Raw genomic sequence first — 19,872 nt, 5'->3', positions numbered from 1 at the left:
AAGGGTGGTCCAGCTCTGAAATCCCAGCCCTGCTGGCGTCCTGCCCTTGGCTGGGTTCCCTGGGAAGCGGACACTGAGACTCACATGGGGACATTTCTGGGGCAGAAGGAAGCCTTGAGCATCACCTGTTCAAACCATCAGTCTCATCAATTACATCACGAGATCACTCAGACAACTTACCAGGTGAAGTGAGATTCCAGACACAAAGTGTATGCTGAGCGCTAAAATTTTAATTTCAGACATGGAATGAATTATCTCTTTAATTGAATATCCTGAATTATATCAATTTTGATTTATCTTTACCCATAAATCTGGGCACTGCTGTTGCTGGAGTAGAATATACATAGTTTCTGACATAAAATTTCATACACTGCAGTCATTTTTTCACTGATCCTTCAACTAAACTCAGACAAAACAGTTTCTTATTTAGAATTAAAACCAGAGAAGCAATGAGCTTTAGAGGTAGAGACGAAAGATACAATTTTAATCATCTCATAGTAATTATCAAAGGGTCCAAATGAACACAGCATGTTGAAAGTATTAGATTGTGTATTCTTTACTTGAAATAAAAATTTTAACTCTGAGAATTACACCTGAAAAGAAAGAATAGTTTTAACAGTGGTATTTATTTTATTGTACTTTTCACTCTTCAGGCCTAATTGAGGATATAGTTTCCAAATATGGTGTTTTTTCACTTCTCATCTGTTTTTTTTTTTCTCTTATGAGAATAAACTCTGTTGAACTTTCAGATGAAGTATTAACTTTTATCAGATGATCCAAAGCTCAAGTGGATTTTGAATTTCAGCCAAGGAAGGCAAAGTATTTTGATGAATTTCATCACCAGAAAGGAAGGGGAGAAAAAAAGTACTGGCAGAACTTTCCCAAGCTGTTGCCAGGAGCCATAGAAAACTTACTTGCATTGCAAATCCATCATGACATTATAACAGCGTTTTATGTAATCAAGATCTGTCGTTCAAAGCAATTTATAAATAATTAAATACGGAAAGGCGCAAGCGGTTAATGTTATGTGAGTCACAGCGTGTTTTTCTAAAGTATTACATCTGTATGTGTTTAAACGCAGGCCCTCAATCACAAAAACATGCAGAGATTGTGGACTTATAGGTGCTTATGTAGTAAATGTTTGTAAAACAATAGTGTTACCTGCAATCTTGGGAAAATATTGGTGAAACTTTTGCTGAAAACAGAATTGCTTCAATCTATGGTACAACTTCTAGTTTTGCATCTATAATACTGAACTCAAAGGTAAACTCTGGACTCCTTCATGAATCCACACTCATTTCAGATTACCAGTGGAAGTGTGCAGATGTTTTGAGGTTTCCGTAATTCTGGTCAAGGCCCCTTTGCTCTCACTGACTCATTCCCTCGTGACCACTCTACCCTTATCCACACTTTATTTAGGGCCGAAGTTGTTAGTGTTTTCCTTCTATTTTACTCTGCCCTCTCTCCCTTCCCCCAGCAGCATGGGATATACCTGGACCCGGGAACAGGAGGACAAGTGTAGGGGTCAAAGTGAGACAGGAAATAGAGTCTGCACCACCTTCATGCAACTCAAAGCAGGTGAAAGACACTGTCCTCGGGACCGTGTCCATTTCTGACGGAGCCGCAATAACAGCTGTTCTGTCGACATCATTACTCCGACTGGGCAACGAGACACAGTGAGGAGATGAAGGAACATCCCCAAGGTTATTTATGGTCCAACGGGTGGAGATCATCTCATTCACAGAAGCTCAAGATGAAGACCCTTGGTTCATCGTGTGAGGAGATGCAGAGGGAGTGTCTCGCCCTGGAGCCCATGAAGGGAATTTCCTGGAATAAAGGGGTTTCTGAGGCTGCGATTTCTTTAAGGCTCTTTATTACATTATAAAAATGTTTTTCTTTTCTAGCTCCTTCTCATGTGATGAAAGGACAAAACCTTTGTAGCTGAAGTAACTTTTTAGAAAGTTCCACTGGAAGCAACATGCTAACTGTAAAGTATGGAGCCAGGGGGATGAAGTGCTCCAATCTCCGTCACACCTGTGCTCAGATTCTAGTCCGGACAACTCTGAGATGCCTGTTGCACAATCGACTGCAGAGGGACACAGCCATTCAGAGCTCAGGACAGAGCCAGAGCTGGGGCTGGAGATGCTAGTTCAGGATGTCACTCATGGAAGACGGTACTTAACACCAAGAGCCTGCCTGAGGTTACCTGGTGACATGTGTGCAGAGAGGCGCAAAGGATGTGGAGGGCTGAGCCCAGGGCAAGCTCTGTCCACACTTAGAAATCCAGCCGAAGGGCTCTGTGCCAGCAGCACAGTAGAAGAAAGTTTTACAGATGTGGCTTTTGAGGAGCAAAGTGAAAGAAAGGTGGGAAGAAAGAGGATGTGTCAATGGCTTCAGAACAGAAACCACGAGTTTGCAGTACAGATGCCACTGATGGCTGTGCCCGGAGGTCCGGGCGAGGCTTGGCGGGGGCTCGGTAGGGAAATGAGAACAGCGATGGGGGTGTTCAGGAGGGAAGTAATATGAGAGCATTTTAACAAGTGAAGTTTGTGGGGCTCAGAAACCAACGGACCACGGAGCCAAGGATGGCTCACAGGACGAGACATTTCCCAAGTAGAAAACACAAAGAAACCATCTCATTTTAGGAAAATTCGATGAGTTCAGTTTTAAACATATTTGTATGGAGGTGCCTGGAGCACACAGGGCACCGGCAGGAGACGGGGTAATGGGCCTCCAGCCAGGGCTGGAAAGATGTACACAAACGACACCAGCACCAACATTCAAAGAACGCCCTGGACGAAAGGAACCTGCCCTAGAAAATTAGGAGGAAAGCTCGGAGAATCCATTGGCATCCACGTGACAGCTGCTTCTTGAAGGATGACGGTGAGTTATGTTGAAGGTTCTGGTCTTAGCTTCTCCCGAACGTCTTCAGCATGGCTCCAAATCTGTGCAAGGAGATCGGGTAGATTAACGTTTCACGGTGGTCCAAAGAGGGAGAAAGGAAGGAGTTCTGGAGGGATGTAAGGACACATATTTTTTCTCTTGGAACACAGCGATTCCGACAACTGTGGCTTATTTGGAGCAGGAAGGAGCTGACGTTGGTGTCATGGAAAGGAGATGGGGTGTGAGGTGGAATTCCAGTGTTCCCTCGTTGGCCGGCTGGTCTCTGGCAGGTGACCTCATCATGACGCTACCTCTCATCTGTGGGTGGAGGGTCAGCAAAGGAGCTGCCCTGGGTTACTGCAAACATGACTCGTGATGGTGTACGTAAAGGTTCCACCACGGTACTTGGTGCATAAATGCTAAGAAATAGTCATTTCCTTCCTGTCCCTCCTGTAGGGTATTTTGAAGACCTTCTGCTCCAATCAAATCTAAGCTCAAGAACATAATTATGTTTTCAAACCTGTTTTTAAATTTTAACAGTTATAGTTGGGGAAAGTTGAAATGATGCATGTTCATTGTTTTTGTTATTTTCAGTTTCATTACTTTGTATTGAGGTAAAATGTATGTACAGTGGAATGCACATACCTTAAGTGCATAATGGATGAGTTTGGGTAAATGTATACATGTGTGTAAGCACCATTCCAACCAGACATACAGTATTTCCATCACCCCAGGAAGTTCCTTCATCCCAAATTTATCCTATCCTCCCAAAACAGCCATTGCTCGGAGTGACATCGCCACAGACTAGCGATGCCTGTTTTTAATTTCATATAATTTTTAATTTCATATAAATGGAGACATGCATAAAGTATTCTTTTGTGTATGGCTTTTATCACTCAGCACTTTTTTTATGTATCCACTTTGTTGCATGTGTAACTAGTTTATTCTTTTATTTCTTTTCTTTATTATTCCTTATTCTTTTTCTTGCCGAGGAGCACTCCCTTCTGTGATTTGATCACAGTGTGTTTGTCCATTCTCCTGTAGACAGACTTTTCAGGGTTTCCAGTTTTGAGCTGTTATGAGTGAAGTTGCTAAGAACACACGTTTACAAGCCTTTTTGTAGATAAGTGTTTTCATTTCTCTTGGCTAAATACTTAGGAGCGGAATTGCCAGGTCATGGAATAGGTACGTGTTTGACTTTATAAGAAGCAGCCAGTTTTCTAAACTAGCTGTAAAATTTCACACTCTCTCCGACACCTGAGAGCCCAGTAACTGCTGACTTCCTTGTGTTTGTTATTGGCGGAGGTTTTAATATTATCCATTCTACTGGGTGTGAAATGGTATCAATTATGCTTTGCATTTGTCTTTCCCTAATGATTGATGATGCTGAGCACCTTTCCCTGTGCTTATGGGCCCCGTATTTTCTTTTCTGAAAAGAAAGTGTCTGTTCAAGTGTATTGCTCCTTTGTAATTGGGTTGTTTGCCCTTCATTATTGATTTGTAGGAGCTCTTTTTAAATTTTGAACACATTCTTCTCTCCTTTGTGAATATTTTCTTCCATTCTGTGCTGCCTTTCAATTTTTCTTAATCATGTCTTTTGGTGGGCTGAAGGTTTTAATTTTGTTGAAGACTAATTAATCATTTAAGAAAATTATGTTTTGTGCTTTTCGTACTCCCACTAAGAAATCTTTGCCTATCCCAAGGTTGTAAAGATATTTTTTTATTTAGGTGTATTATACCTTTACATTTCACATTTAGATGTACGATCCATCTAAAGTTATTTTTATAATAAACATTAATTTTAAACGATGTACTTTCAGACATTCTGGATTCTCTTTGGTGGTTAAATCTTTAAATGTCTTATGATAAAATGATGCTTATGACTCAGTGTGCAATTTGGGGTCTGAAATATGATACCGCTTTGGGATGAAATATGATACCACTTTGGAACAGACACATTTCTAATCGTACCCAGTTGACTGGTTGCCTTGTAAACTGAGATGTGATTGGATTAGAAAATATTTCACTTTGTATCTTTGAAATTAAAAAAAAAAAAAGCAACCTGTGTCTCACATTAGTACTTCTCAAAACTTTAAGTAACATCAAAAACTATAAAAAATATTATGAAGGAAGTGCTTGGAGCTTCTCAAAAGAGCTACATGAATGTGTATATTTGATGATTAGTGATGAGTAATTGTATCTTTAAGGCTTCTCCCTTTGGAATCTATTTACAGTGTCTGAAGACATACAGATTCAACCACAGACTTCAGAGGAAACCTAAGTTTATCATCTGAAATATATAAAACAATCTACAAACCATTTCTTGTTATTTTACACCATGGTGAAAACATATCCAGGACCTTAAATTATTTTTATTTTAAGCCTTCAGAAGATAATGATTTCTAAAGTTGAAAACAGAGGAAGTCCATTTTGTCACATAATGAAAATGCTATTTCTGTAAATTAAAGGAAGAAAATGACCAGTTTAAGTGGTCTGACCATCCATCGTCATTTTGCCTTATGCTCCCTGAAGCTGTTGTTTGTAAAAGGCTCCAGTTTCATAACTGTTTCTTATTTCTGTATATTGAGCAAATAACTGCCAACCTGACGTCATCAGCCTGCATATACACATCTGCATATACACATCTGCATATACACTGTTAAAACAATGGATTTTTCCTGCCGTCTACCTGATTTTTTTCTGTTTTAACCTGAGGCTTGAGGCTGAGGATGGAGTCATACAGGTCCGTTTTTGTTTATTGGTGAATCCTGGCCGCTGCCACGTGTGTCTGTGCTCAGGACACAGTTCCGGATGTTGGGGCTGAGTGGGTGAAGTGAAGGGCCCCCAGGGGCTGGTGACGGACGCTACTGCAGCAGAGCTGCAGCCCCAGGCAGACCCCACGGCGACGGCCCATCGTCCCATCGCAGGGCCTAAGCAGGAATCACCACAGAGACCAAGTTCCTCTTGTTTTCTTCCTTCTTCTCTTCAAAAATAAAATGACGCTATGACAGTTTTCTTCTCTACAACTTTCGACACACTTGCTTAGCTTAGAATCACCAAACGCAGAACTGTTTTGTTCATAGAAATATACTTTATCAGAAATAGTCAGGAATGAAAGCCTCTTGAAGCCCTGAAAGCCGGATTAAAGTGGATTTTGTCTTGTAGAAATCAAAGAGAGCATTTTCTTCAAGCTCACTCATTTCCTAATTTTTTCCTAAAACACAGATTATCCATGTTTATAAAAAAATTTCCTATACGTTGTCATAATAAAGTAATCAAATATCGTGGATCCCAATATATATAATACAAATATTTTTAAAGATTTCACCTACTACAGCATAGATTTTTGGATTAAGGGAGTGAGAATATTTTCCCTTAATTTTTAATTGGTTTGGGACTAATTGTAGACCCATACCGCCCTCTGCTGGCCACTGTGTGCCTGACATTAAAAATGGATGTGAACCTGCAGAGTCTGTGAAGAACCCAACATTCCCCAGAAAATAAACTTTTGTTCCCTTAGTGAATGACGGTTTTTTTCTGACATTTGCTTTCCAATAAACAAAACTTTCAATTTTTAAATTTTTATCTTTTTATTTCTTTAATTTTTAAGCAGGGCTACTTACTTAAAGGCAGTCTTTAGTATATTTCTTAGGATATTTTTTGTCAAAATGTCACTGATGTAAAGTTAAAATAACAAAATATGTGCAATGGAAGAACTGCCCCCAAATTACACATATATTTTAAATCGCTTTTTTACTTCATGTTTTTTATTTTCCGTTTAATATATTTTCATATATAAAAAATTTTATACATTTTATATAATTATAAGATAAGGTCTATCACCAAGATGTGCCCTATATTCCACTGATTCGCCAGATGGATTGCATCCACCAAAAAGGATGGAGATTTCATTCACTGATTTAGAGTTTGATACAGATGTCACAGGACAGTTGAAAGAGAAAGTGACGGGCAGCTGGGATTTGAAACTCGTAGGTCAGCTTGCTTTCTGAAAACATGACTTCGGGCAAATATTTTCTGTAACTCACCTTCAGTGTCCTCATCTTCAGACCGCAGGTGACACGGGATCCTTACAACGTGTGCCTAATAACACATATTTCACGGAGCAAGACGCTGCCCGCGGGTCACCCAGCCTCCTGGTGGGCGCAGCTCGGGTTCACAGGCCGTCCCTTCCTCTCTCTTCCTTCTTCTCTGAGCAACAGTTCTCACCGATGTACCTTCAAACACTGGCATGTATTGGGTTCTCAATAATATTTGTTAGTGAATGAATATCTTTAGCACATGATGGCCGCAAGTGGAGACATGTTACCATATTCTGGGGTCTGTATCTGGCCCGAATGCTTTTCCTAGTCAACATATTAAAAGAGTTCTAACTGAAACAGAATATAAAACTGTGGACTTATGACATTGTCCCCGAAAGCAGCTGAGTATATATGCATCCTTTCTTATTCTTTGTTTGGTTCCATGGAAACCGCTTTGGAAGGTGAGGATTTTTTTTGGTTTTGGTTTTGTTTTTTTTAACATCTTTATTGGAGTATAGTTGCTTTACAATGTTGTGTTAGTTTCTGCTGTATAACGAAATGAATCAGCTATACATATACATATATCCCCATACCCCCTCCCTCTTGCGTCTCCCTCCCACCCTCCCTATCCCACCCCTCCAGGCGGTCACAAAGCACTGAGCTGATCTCCCTGTGCTATGTGGCTGCTTCCCACTAGCTATCTGTTTTACAGTTGGTAGTGTATATATGCCCATGCCACTCTCTCACTTCGTCCCAGCTCACCCTTCCCCCTCCCTGTATCCTCAAGTCCACTCTCTACGTCTGCGTCTTTATTCCTGTCCTGCCACTAGGTTCTCTGGAAACTTTTTTTTTTTTTTAGATTCCATATATATGTGTTAGCATACGGTATTTGTTTTTCTCTTTCTGACTTACTTCACTCTGTATAACAGACTCTAGATCCATCCACCTCACTACAAATAACTCAGTTTCATTTCGTTTTATGGCTGAGTAATATTCCATTGTATATATGTGCCACATCTTCATTATCCGTTCATCTGTCGATGGTCACTTAGGTTGTTTCCATGACCTGGCTATTGTAAATAGTGCTCAGTGAACATTATGGTACATGACTCTTTTTGAATTATGGTTTCCTCAGGGTATATGCCCCGTAGTGGGATTGCTGTGTCGTATGGTAATTCTGTTTTTTGTTTTCTAAGGACCCTCCATACTGTTCTCCATAGTGGCTGTATCAATTTACATTCCCACCAACAGTGCAAGAGGGTTCCCTCTTCTCCACACCCTCTCCAGCATTTATTGTTTGTAGATTTTTTGATGATGGCCACTCTGACTGGTGTGGGGTGATACCTCCCTCATTGTAGTTTTGATTTGCATTTCTCTAATGATTAGTAATGTTGAGCATTCTTTCATGTGTTTGTTGGCAAACTGTATATCTTCTTTGGAGAAATGTCTATTTAGGTCTTCTGCCCATTTTTGGATTGGGTTGCTTGTTTTTCTGATATTGAGCTGCATTAGATGCTTGTAAATTTTGGAGATTAATCCTTTGTCAGTTGCTTCATTTGCAAATACTTTCTTCCATTCTGAGAGTTGTCTTTTTGTCTTGTTTATGGTTTCCTTTGCTGTGCAAAAGTATTTAAGCTTCATTGGGGCCTATTTGTTTATTTTTGTTTTTATTTCCATTTCTCTAGGATGTGGATCAAAAAGGATCTTGCTGTGATTTATGTCATAGAGTGTCCTGCTTATGTTTTCCTCTAAGAGTTTTATAGTGTCTGGCCTTACATTTAGGTCTTTAATCCACTTAGAGTTTATTTTTGTGTATGGTGTTAGGGAGTGTTCTAATTTCATTCTTTTACATCTAGCTGTCCAGTTTTCCCAGCACCATTTATTGAAGAGGCTGTCTTTTCTCCATTGTATATTCTTACATCCTTTATCAAAAATAAGGTGACCATATGTGTGTGGGTTTATCTCCGGGCTTTCTATCCTGTTCCATTTATCTATAGTTCTATTTTTGTGCCAGTACCATAATGTCTTGATTACTGTAGCTTTGTAGTATAGTCTGGGAGCCAGATCCCTCCAGCTCCGTTTTTCTTTCTCATGATTGCTTTGGCTATTCAGGGTCTTTTGTGTTTCTATACAAATTGTGAAATTTTTTGTTCTACTTCTGTGAAAAATGCCATTGGTAGCTTGACAGGGATTGCATTGAATCTGTAGATTGCTTTTGGTAGTATAGTCATTTTCACAATGTTAATTCTTCCAATCCAAGAACATGGTATATCTCTCCATCTGTTTGTGTCATCTTTAATTTCTTTCATCAGTGTCATAGTTTTCTGCATACAGGTCTTTTGTCTCCTTAGGTAGGTTTATTCCTAGGTATTTTATTCTTTTTGTTGCAGTGGTAAATGGGAGTGTTTCCTTAATTTCTCTTTCAGATTTTTCATCATTAGTGTATAGGAATGCAAGAGATTTCTGTGCATTAATTTTGTATCCTGCAACTTTACCAAGTTCATTGATTAGCTCTAGTAGTTTTCTGGTGGCATATTTAGGATTCTCTATGTATAGTATCATGTCATCTGCAAACAGTGACAATTTTACTTCTTCTTTTCCAATTTGGATTCCTTTTATTTATTTTCTTCTCTGATTGCTATGGCTAAAACTTCCAAAACTATGTTGAATAACAGTGGTGAGAGTGGGCACCCTTGTCTTTTTCCTGATCTTAGAGGAAATGCTTTCAGTTTTTCACCATTGAGAACGATGCTGGTTGTGGGTTTGTCATATATGGCCTTTATTATGTTGATGTAAGTTCCCTCTATGCCTACTTTCTGGAGGGTTTTTAGCACAAATTGGGGTTGAATTTGTCAAAAGCTTTTTCTGCATCTATTGAGACTATCATATGGTTTTTATCCTTCATTTTGTTAACATGGTGTATCACATTGATTGATTTACATATATTGAAGAATCCTTGCATTCCTGGGATAAACCCCACTTGATCATGGTGTATGATCCCTTTAATGTGCTGTTGGATTCTGTTTGCTAGTATTTTGTTGAGGATTTTTGCATGTATATTCATCAGTGATATTGGCCTGTAGTTTTCTTTCTTTATGACATCTTTGTCTGGTTTTGGTATCAGGGTGATGGTGGCCTCGTAGAGTTTGGGAGTGTTCCTCCCTCTGCTATATTTCGGAAGAGTTTGAGAAGGATACGTGTTAGCTCTTCTCTAAATGTTTGATAGAATTCACCTGTGAAGCCATCTGGTGCTGGGCTTTTGTTTTTTGGAAGATTTTTAATCACAGTTTCAATTTCAGTGCTTGTTATTGGTCTGTTCATATTTTCACTTCACACAGGCAGGAGGCAGGGCTCTCACATGGAGGGGAAGTGCAGGATACAGAAGCACGTGGCCCAGCTGTGGAGTCTGAGGTCTCCAGGGAAAGGTCACAGAGCAGACATTCAATAAACATTGGCTCCATTGCATAGTTAACACATATATATGGACTCTAAAAATGAAATGGTTATGCAGAACATAGAGGCAGAACAGGAATAAAGACGCAGACCTACTAGAGAATGGACTTGAGGACACAGGGAGGGGGACTGGTAAGCTGGGACGAAGTGAGAGAGTGGCATGGACATACGTACACTACCAAATGTAAAATAGCTAGCTAGTGGGAAGCAGCCGCACAGCACAGGGAGATCAGCTCGGTGCTTTGTGACCACCTAGAGGGGTGGGATAGGGAGGGTGGGAGGGAGATGCAAGAGGGAGGAGATATGGGGATATATGTATAGGTATAGCTGATTCACTTCGTTATACAGCAGAAACTAACGCACCATTGTAAAGCAACTATACTCCAATAAAGATGTTAAAAAAATTTTTTAATAAAAAAATAATAAAAGAGATCTATAACAAAGGGCTTCTAACTTCTTTGGAACAAATAGAGAAAATTGAAAATATACATATTCATGAGAGTGGGCTGCACACAAAAATAATAATCAATGCCATCGTTTGAGGGATTTCCATGCCCTAGACCCTCCCTAAAGCCCCACACATATTACCTCGTGCATCCTATCACAGCCTGGCGAGGGTTATTATTTCAATTTCATCCATGAGAATAGAAATGATCACAGAAGAAATACAGCATGGTTTTCAATAAAATAAGCCCTGTGATCAGAAACACCTGGGTTCTATTCTCGACTTTGCTACTAGCTGATGGCCTTGGACATCTTAAATGAATCTGATAAAAATTTAAAAGGCGATATGCATTTTTTGTATACTAAAGAAGCATCAGCATTAAAGCAACACTGTCCCACACGGACGGCGGTGTGGCTGCAGGAACTTGCCCACAAGCTGCATCTCTGAACACAGATGGCTTCAGTTTTGTATCTGGAAATTTGACATTTGTATCATGAGCCACGAAAATGTTTATAGCCTGTGGCCTAATAATTTCATTTCCAGGACTATTTTCTACGTCATCAAACATATTTATTGTAGCATCATTTGTAACAGTGAACATCTGGAAAGAACAAAATTTCCAGAGACAGAAGATACTAAAACACGTTAGGATCCGTCCACATGATGGAATCTTGTGTTCTTATTTATAATGATGACCCTGAGGATGACCGAATAGCAGGAAAAGTCTTAGGACGTGATGCTAAAGGAAAGAGCAGAACACAATTCTGCCTGGACATCATTATTTCAACATGTATAAATTGTGCATAGAAAGAAGTTTGAAAATTAATACAATAAAATTTTAGGGCTTCCCTGGTGGCGCAGTGGTTGACAGTCCACCTGCCGATGCAGGGGACACGGGTTCGTTCCCCGGTCCGGGAAGATCCCACATGTCGCGGAACAGCTGGGCCCGTGAGCCATGGGCGCTGAGCCTGCGGGTCCGGAGCCTGTGCTCCACAACGGGAGAGGCCACAACAGTGAGAGGCCCGCATACCGCAAAAAAAAAAAAAAAAAAAAAATTTAACAAAGGCTCTGTTAGCCTGCTAATAGCAATGTAACAGATATTTTCTCCATTTCTCAGATTTTTCCAAAAATGCCAATGCTTTAAAAAAATGTGATACAGTTTATCTTTTATAAATATAATAGACTGTAGCATTTTTTTCTTTTCTAAGAATCCCCAGTAAAACTATTAGCTTTAGGGGAAAACATTAAAAACTGGTATTTTTTAGCCTTTAACAAAACATCAAATAAATAAACAAAAAGCAATACATCCAGAAAACATATCACCGGGCTACTTAACATCGGAATCAATTAATTTAGGATTTCTTAATACATCAAGAGATTACAACAAAATAAAAGAATAAATACACCAAAACGTAAAAGGAAAATGGTTACTTTTAAAATGTTACTATTCTCCAGCCTTTTGAAGGACAGATGATTTCGTATTAAACACTTGGGACAGCCTTCGTCACAGTAGTGACATCCAGTTGAAACCCACTTGGTAGTTACTTACTTGTTTTAAAGGCAAACAGGGAAACTCCAGGGCTGGCGGTTTTGCTAAGCCTGCCGTGCGTCCAGCTGATAAGCTGAAAATAATTGGCAAAGTGTTTGGGGAGCCCATTCCTTCTATACAAAACTCCCATCCCTTCTGATGTGATGTACCTGCGGAGATTTCACTATTCTTTCAGTCTCCCTTGAACGACCCTCAAAAGCAACGATGTACCAGGATTAGACCCAACAGTGGGAAGGACTGCGTTTACTCCATCTGAACCTAAGTGGCTCTGGTCCCTGGACGCCAGCCCTATAGCACCTGCCTGTGTGTGATGTTTGTGATATTTGCATTTGTAACACAGCCTTGATCCTGTAGGAAGATTTTTAAAGTTCAAAATAAACTGAAAAACAAAAACAAAGCGTATCTTAACTGGAAGAAAATCAGATTGGAATTGATTCCTTTGGCCATGTCCAGTGGTTGAAGGACCTTTGGGCGGGCTGGACCCCAAGGGAAGGCTTCCCGTGCCGGTTGCAGGGGCCCCCATGGGATGAAACGCAGAAACACATGACAAAGTCTCCATCTGAGTACATCTGCCCTTCTCTTAGGACATAATTTAAATCCTGACAGAACTTTGTAGGTTGTGAATAAATTACAATCAGGATCAACACTGTGACTCAATCGTGAAATCGAGAAATTCTACTCTTTTCTCACCTTATGGAAGTTGCCAAATGCAGGTCTGTGGGTCAGCCGCGTCCGGGTGCTAAGGAAACGCATTTTCAGGCCCTGCGTCCTTGTTCTTAGGGGAAGCCCTCAGTCATCTGCCATCAGGTACGCCGTCAGCTGTGGTTTCCCATCGATGATGATTACCAGGGCGAAGAGACCTCCCTCTAGCCCAGTCCGTCCTGAGTTTCTATCATGGTAACGTGTTGATTTTCTCAAGTGCTGTTTTTTGGTATCAGTTGAGATTTCCATTTGTTCCTAAATCTATGTATGTATTCAGAAAAACTAATTCAGACATGGACACCCTGAGACAGAATAGCATCCCTGATCCTGGTTCCTAGTTTATTCTGGAAAGTGCAGAGCACGAGAGAAGAGAGAAATTACAAGTTATGTTCATCACACGTATTTTAAGTTTCCTGTACTTTTCAAATTTTCAAGACCATTTTAAATAAAATAAGCAATGTTCCCAGCATGAGTTTATAACCCTATATATAAATATTCAATAGTTTTTTTATTTATACATAACACTTCCTTACTAAAAATTTTTAGTTTAGAGGGATCTTTTTTTATAATATAGAAAAAATGCACAGTAGCTTTCGGGAGATGTAATTCCTATGTCACACAATTCATCCATGCAGAGTGTACTGTTTAATGATTTTTAGCGTATTAACAGGGTTGTACAGCCACCGCCATGGTCCACTTTATAGCACTGTCCCCAACCATCTCTTCTCGTTACCAGTCATCCCCGACCCTCAAGCCCTCCAGCCCTAGGAAGTGTATCTTCTGTCCTCAGACATTTGCTTAGATATATCACGCAAATAAATATTTCTTTTAATGGTTTCACAGTAAAATACCTGTCCATTTATTGAGGGATTTTCTTTTTTTCAAAAATGTTTTGTAATTTTCAGAGTAAATGTTTTGTAGGTCTTTTGTTTGTTTGTTTATTTATTCTCAAGTATTTTATTCATTTTGATGCTAATATGAAGTTAACTTCATTTTCACATGGTTCACAGACAGACTATTTGTATATTGACAACCGATATTTGTATATTGATCTTGTGTCCTGCACGCTTGCCAAACATGTTTACTAGTTGTAATTATTTTGTGGTGGACTCCTTAGGATTTTTTTAGGAGCAAAATCATGTCATCTCAAAGTAGAGACAGTTTTAATTCTTCCTTTCTAACCCTGATGCCTTGTTCTCGCCTAATTTCCCGGCCAGAACCTCCATACAACGTTGGGCGGAAGTGAGGAGAGTGGACACCCTTGTATTGCTCCTGATCTTATGGGAAAAACAGCCATTCTCTCATCATAAGTATGTTCGCTGTGGGGTTTTTAATAGATTTCCTTTATCGTGTTGAGGAAAATCCCATCCATGTCTAGTTTGTGGCATGTCTTCATCATAAGAAGGTGTTGGATTTTGTCAAGTGCTTTCACTTCTTCTGTAAAGGCTCTGTTGGTAGGTACATATATATTGATAATTCCTATAACTTCTGCATGGATGGACCACTTCTATAATAAACTTCCGTCTTCATATCTAGTAACATCTGTTTTGGTTTTAAAGTCTATCTTGTCTGATAGTTGTGTAGCCACTCCAGTTTTTTTATGGGTGCTCTTTGCATCCTGTATTTTTTTTCCCATCTTTTAGATTCCAATCTCTACACACATTTGAATCTGAGGGCGTCTTCTCTAGAGAGCACAGTTAAGTATTTTCTTATCCTTTCTGGCAATGTCTGTCTTTGGATTGGATTATTTACTCCAGTCATATTTAATATTAGTGTTGACATGATTAGATAGATCGTGTTGTATGAGACCGTAGCAAACACACCCAGGCAGAGCCTTGGAAAGTCCTTGTGCACCTAAGTCTCCTCTCGTGAGCCCCTGCCCTGTCACAGACCCCCAGGCTGGCCAGCTGAGAGCTGTCGCTGCAGCCAGGCTGACGCATACCCACCAGCTCACCACCCGTCAGCCATGAAGGATGTACATGTGAAGTCACACGCTCACATATGGGTGGATACTTCTGCTTTCCTTTAATCAAGAATGGCCCCCTTGAAGGGGACCAGAATATGTCCCCCAAAATATGCCTCTTTGGCATAAGGATTATTTTAAGCTGATTATTTTGAGAAACAGCAGATGCAGGAGAAGCTCTGAAAACAGAGCCTAAGTTTCCTTTTTTAAGGGATATTCATGGAAAGCACACGCTCAAATCTGCATAACAAACCTTACTAAAAAATTCTCGTTTGTCACACAGTTCCTGACCCCATCCGGTAACTGACCTCCCTTCCCGACCAGAGTCCAAAATGCCCCTCCTTCGTGCAGCGTCAGATGCCACAAAAGGCCCCAAGCTCCAGCCGCTCACTCTTTGTGCACACACGTAATTAAAACGATTAAAACTATTAACTCTATTGCTAATCTGTCTTATATCAGTTGGATTTGCAGGCCCCAGTCATTGAACCCAGGAGAGCAGAGGGAAGACGTTTTCCTTTCCCTGCCCTCTGCACCAAGAGCCCCCTACAGATGCCCACCAAGTGAGAAAGGTGTTTTTAAAATGGTGACATGATTATCAAGTGATCAAACTCAGTATCACTAATGAGACAAACGGGTGTTATATCTCCTGATCTGCTGCCACTGGACGGCTGCAAATCCCCTCGGCAGCACTCCCACCAGAAGTGTTCTCAGAATCTGCTGACGAGCCCAGACTGTGAACATTATACAAAACTATGTCAATGCATAGATGCCGCATGAGCTGTTAAGTATCAGGACGGAGGGAGGTGTTCAGAGTAAAATGACCGATGAAAACGTGGGCACCAAATAAATCTTCTTACGTGGACAAAATGTCTCAGGGAAATAAGATCATAAGTAACTGTGGCTCCGTTGAGAAAGTGGAAGACAAGGCTCCAGGAAGCAGGGAAACAGCAGATTTTAAAAGCAGATTTTAAAATCACAGCAGATTTTCTCTTCCCGTGCACAGAAAACCTGAGATGCCTGGTTCCTCCCTGACCTCTTCGAGCCGACGCTCAGAGCTAGCGAGAGGCTGCCTGCCGGGCTATAGTCCTCAGAAAGCCCACTGAATAAAACGTATTTCTCAACTTTTAGGTTATGCTTTTTTTTTTCAGTTGACATATCTAAACGTCCAGTTTTCACCAAGACATTTTAAGACGCACAAAGGAACAGGACACTCTGTCCCACACACGGCAAAATTAACAGTTGGCAAAGTTATAGCAGAGGAACACCAGCTTGAAGGAGCAGACACCTTAGAACAGATTGTTTTCAAGCGCACGTGGAAGAGTCGCAGAGTAGACAGACCATAGACTCGGCCATAAACCAAGTCCTAATAAAGGTAAAAGGACTGAAATCACACAAAGTATATTCTCTGACCACAATGGAGTTAAATTAGAAATCAAAAGGCGAAGGTAATTTAGGGAAAGCACAAATATTTGGAAATCAAACAATAGATTGCTAAACAGCACACACCACACACAGGTGAACAAACGGCCAACGTAGATCTGAATGAAAATACAACATACCAGCATTTATGATAAACACTGAAACAGGGCTTAGCTTTCGAATCTAGCTTTAAATGCCCATATTAGAAAAGAGTGTTCCCAAAACAGTGATGTAAGCTGTTCCCCATTAGCATATTGATGAATGGCTAAATAATTTGTTGTATCCTTACAGTGAAATATTATCTGGCAATAAAAAGGAATGAAGTACTGACACATGCTACGAGACTGATGAACCTCCGAGACAGTTATGTGAAGTGACAGAAGCAAATACGAGAGTCAGCATATGGTGTGGTTCCCTGTCTACGAAATGCCCATGAAAGGGAAACTTAGAGACAGAAAGCAGCTTGGGGGCTGCCTGGAGCCGTGGGTGTGGGCAGGAGCACGAGAGACCTTACTGGGAGTGTGGAAACGCTGTAAGCAAGCCTGATTTCTGGAGGAGGCTGCAGCACTCAGCAAGATTATTAAAAGTCCTTGAATGGCTGAATTTTATGAGATGTAAAATATATACCTCAATAAAACTGTTTTTTTAAAAAAGCAAAAGCTACATGCATCTATGGAAAGATGGAAAATACCTACAACCTCCCTTCTAGGTATCTCCTTCCAAAAATATTTCTCAAGAAAAAGAGGAAAAAAAGTAGTTGTGTTGGCAGTGATTCCTTTACTCCCTTGAGGACTTTATGATGGTAAGGCAGCTTAAAAAAAAATTGATTAGTGAAACAACAGACTTATCAAAAGAAAGAGAAAACTACAGCATGGTAGAAAACTCAAATCTATCCAAATGTCTGCCTGGTAGATGCTACTGTCATTCTTTGTACAAAATAATAAACAGCAAGAGAATCAAAATCTCAAAATCCTCAAATAATCGCATCACCTCCTGCTGCACAGGGAGTCTGCCCACCCCCCCCCCGCAGTTCCTCACTGTGCTCACACCCCACCCCACGGAGAGGACACTATGGCATGGAGACCCCTCTCCACAATCACTAACCCAAGCTTCCCCCCTCTGAGTATAACCCCCATCCCTTCAACTTCTTACCCATTTGACTCCCTAGACCTGTTCTTAAATCTTAAAAGACTTCAAAGTATCAAGTCCTCTGAGTTTTCCTTCCACCAGCCTTGTCATTTATTTACCCTTTAACTGAATTGAACTGGTTCATTGTATCAATAATATATTCACTGTTAGTTAAGAGTATGTTTAGCTTGATGTATTAAAAATATAAACAACACCACAGGTGTTTATTTCTCTCTATCTGACTAGTAAACAAACAAACAAAAAAGACAACTGTAAGTTACTAAAAAACAGAGAGGAAAAAAAACCTGTCAACATAGAATTACATGCACAGCATGAATGCCATTCAAACTAGAGTAGATGAATTGCATTGAAAAGAATAAAATATCTAGGAATAAGTTTAACTAACAAGGTAAAAGAGCTGTACAATGAGAACTATAAGACACTGATGAAAGAAATTGAAAGACATTCCATGTCCATGGATTAGGAGAATTAATACTGTTAAAATGCCCATATTATCCAAAGCAATCTATAGATTCAGTGCAATTAATATCAAAATTCCAATGGCTTTCTTCACAGGAAGAGAAAAAACAATTGTAAAATTTGTATGGAACCACAAAAGACACTGAATAGCTAAAGCAATCCTGAGAAAGAAGAACAAAGCTTGCAGTATCACACTCCTTGATTTCAAACTATATTCTAGATATATAGTAATCAAAACAACATGGTATTGGCATAAAAAAACAGACATATATAACAATGGAACAGAGTAAAGAGTCCAGAAATAAACACATGCATATATGGTCAATTAATTTATGAAAGAGAAACCAAGAATGTACAATGGGGTAAGAACAGCCTCTTCAATGAGTGATGCTGGGAAGACATCTCTCACAGACAGAATGTCCAACAACACAGAAAAACAAGCGCAGGTGGAAGAGAGAAGTCGGGGTGGTGGCTTTTACTTTTTATTTTTAATCAAGCTAGCCTGCTGGAAATGTGGCTTATTTCTAAACATAAGACCATTTTATAGTTTATCGAAATGTCAACATACATATTTACACACAAATTTTCCTCCAATGCCGTACCATTTATCTCAGAATATAGATGATCCTTTCAGGACAATGGCCCTAGACTCGGCCTCATCTGCAGCTTTTTCTTCTGTCCCTTCCTCCAACACAGGGGCCTCTTTTGGTTTTTGGATGTTCAGTCTGCTCCCTGCCACTTATTAGTCCTTCCAGAATGTCCTCCTCCCCTTCCCTGTCTCACTTAGCTGGCACCCCTCAACCCTCTGAACTCAGTTCAAACATCACCTCAGCAGAGAAGTATCTCGACTCCCAAGAAGATCTGATTTCCTGCTAAATAATCTTGTAGCATCCTTCACCCACCACAACTGCCCTCATCTGTAGTTCATGCTTTAGGGGCAAGAGATACCCCTCCCCCTCTAAACCGTAAGCCCCATGAGATCAGGGATCCATCAGCTCTGCTCTCTGCTCCCCACTGTTCACACCTGGCCCTGCACATGTTGGCCATCTAAGCCATAGTCGTTGAATAAGTAAGGAACTAATATATCCATCAAGCTTTCTGAAGCCCCACACACCTCTTCATGTAGAAAGTATAAATTCCATCCTTGAAAGTTAGAGCAAAGGGGAAATTAAATTTATCCCTCCCTTACCCCCTCCACCTTATTTATTACAGTGTAAGAAACTCTATTCCAACAATGCATTCAGAGCTGTCACACCTCCAGCCCCAGTAAATAGGACTAATAATTGAATCATAGACTAACCGTATTATTTGAGACGTTGGCAGGTATCGTTGTTATGTTTGGAAGACTTAGCTTGACCAGCAATATATCCAAATCCATGGATGAGTCATGTCGTAACAAGGATCTACTGTACTGTTCAGATTTGGCTGGGAAATGACAGAGGTCTCCATAGCTTTCCTTGGCTCAGATCCCCTGCCCTCTTGTGCAGTAAGAAAAACACCAACCTGAGAACCCAAGGCGGTAGGAGTGGAGGCAGGACCTTATTTAAAAGAAGCCCCAGAATTACTTCTACCACAGCCTGTCAGAAGATGCTTCAAAACAGAACAAAACAAAACCAAAAGGAGCCCAGGGTCACCCTAGAGTCATGGCACCAAGAGGTCAATGATCGCGTTTCTAAAACAAAACTGCTGTTGCTGGATTTTTGAACGGCCAGAGTAGTTCCTTTTAAAAATGTTTTTATAACAAAAAGTGATGTCATTTTTAAGCGTGCTGCACTGTGAGCTCTAACAACAGCAGTGGTCGTTCATTCGA

The sequence above is a fragment of the Orcinus orca genome, chromosome 17, assembly GCF_937001465.1.
Source record: "Orcinus orca chromosome 17, mOrcOrc1.1, whole genome shotgun sequence".
Lineage (NCBI taxonomy): Eukaryota > Metazoa > Chordata > Mammalia > Artiodactyla > Delphinidae > Orcinus > Orcinus orca.
This window is presented reverse-complemented; position numbering follows the sequence as displayed.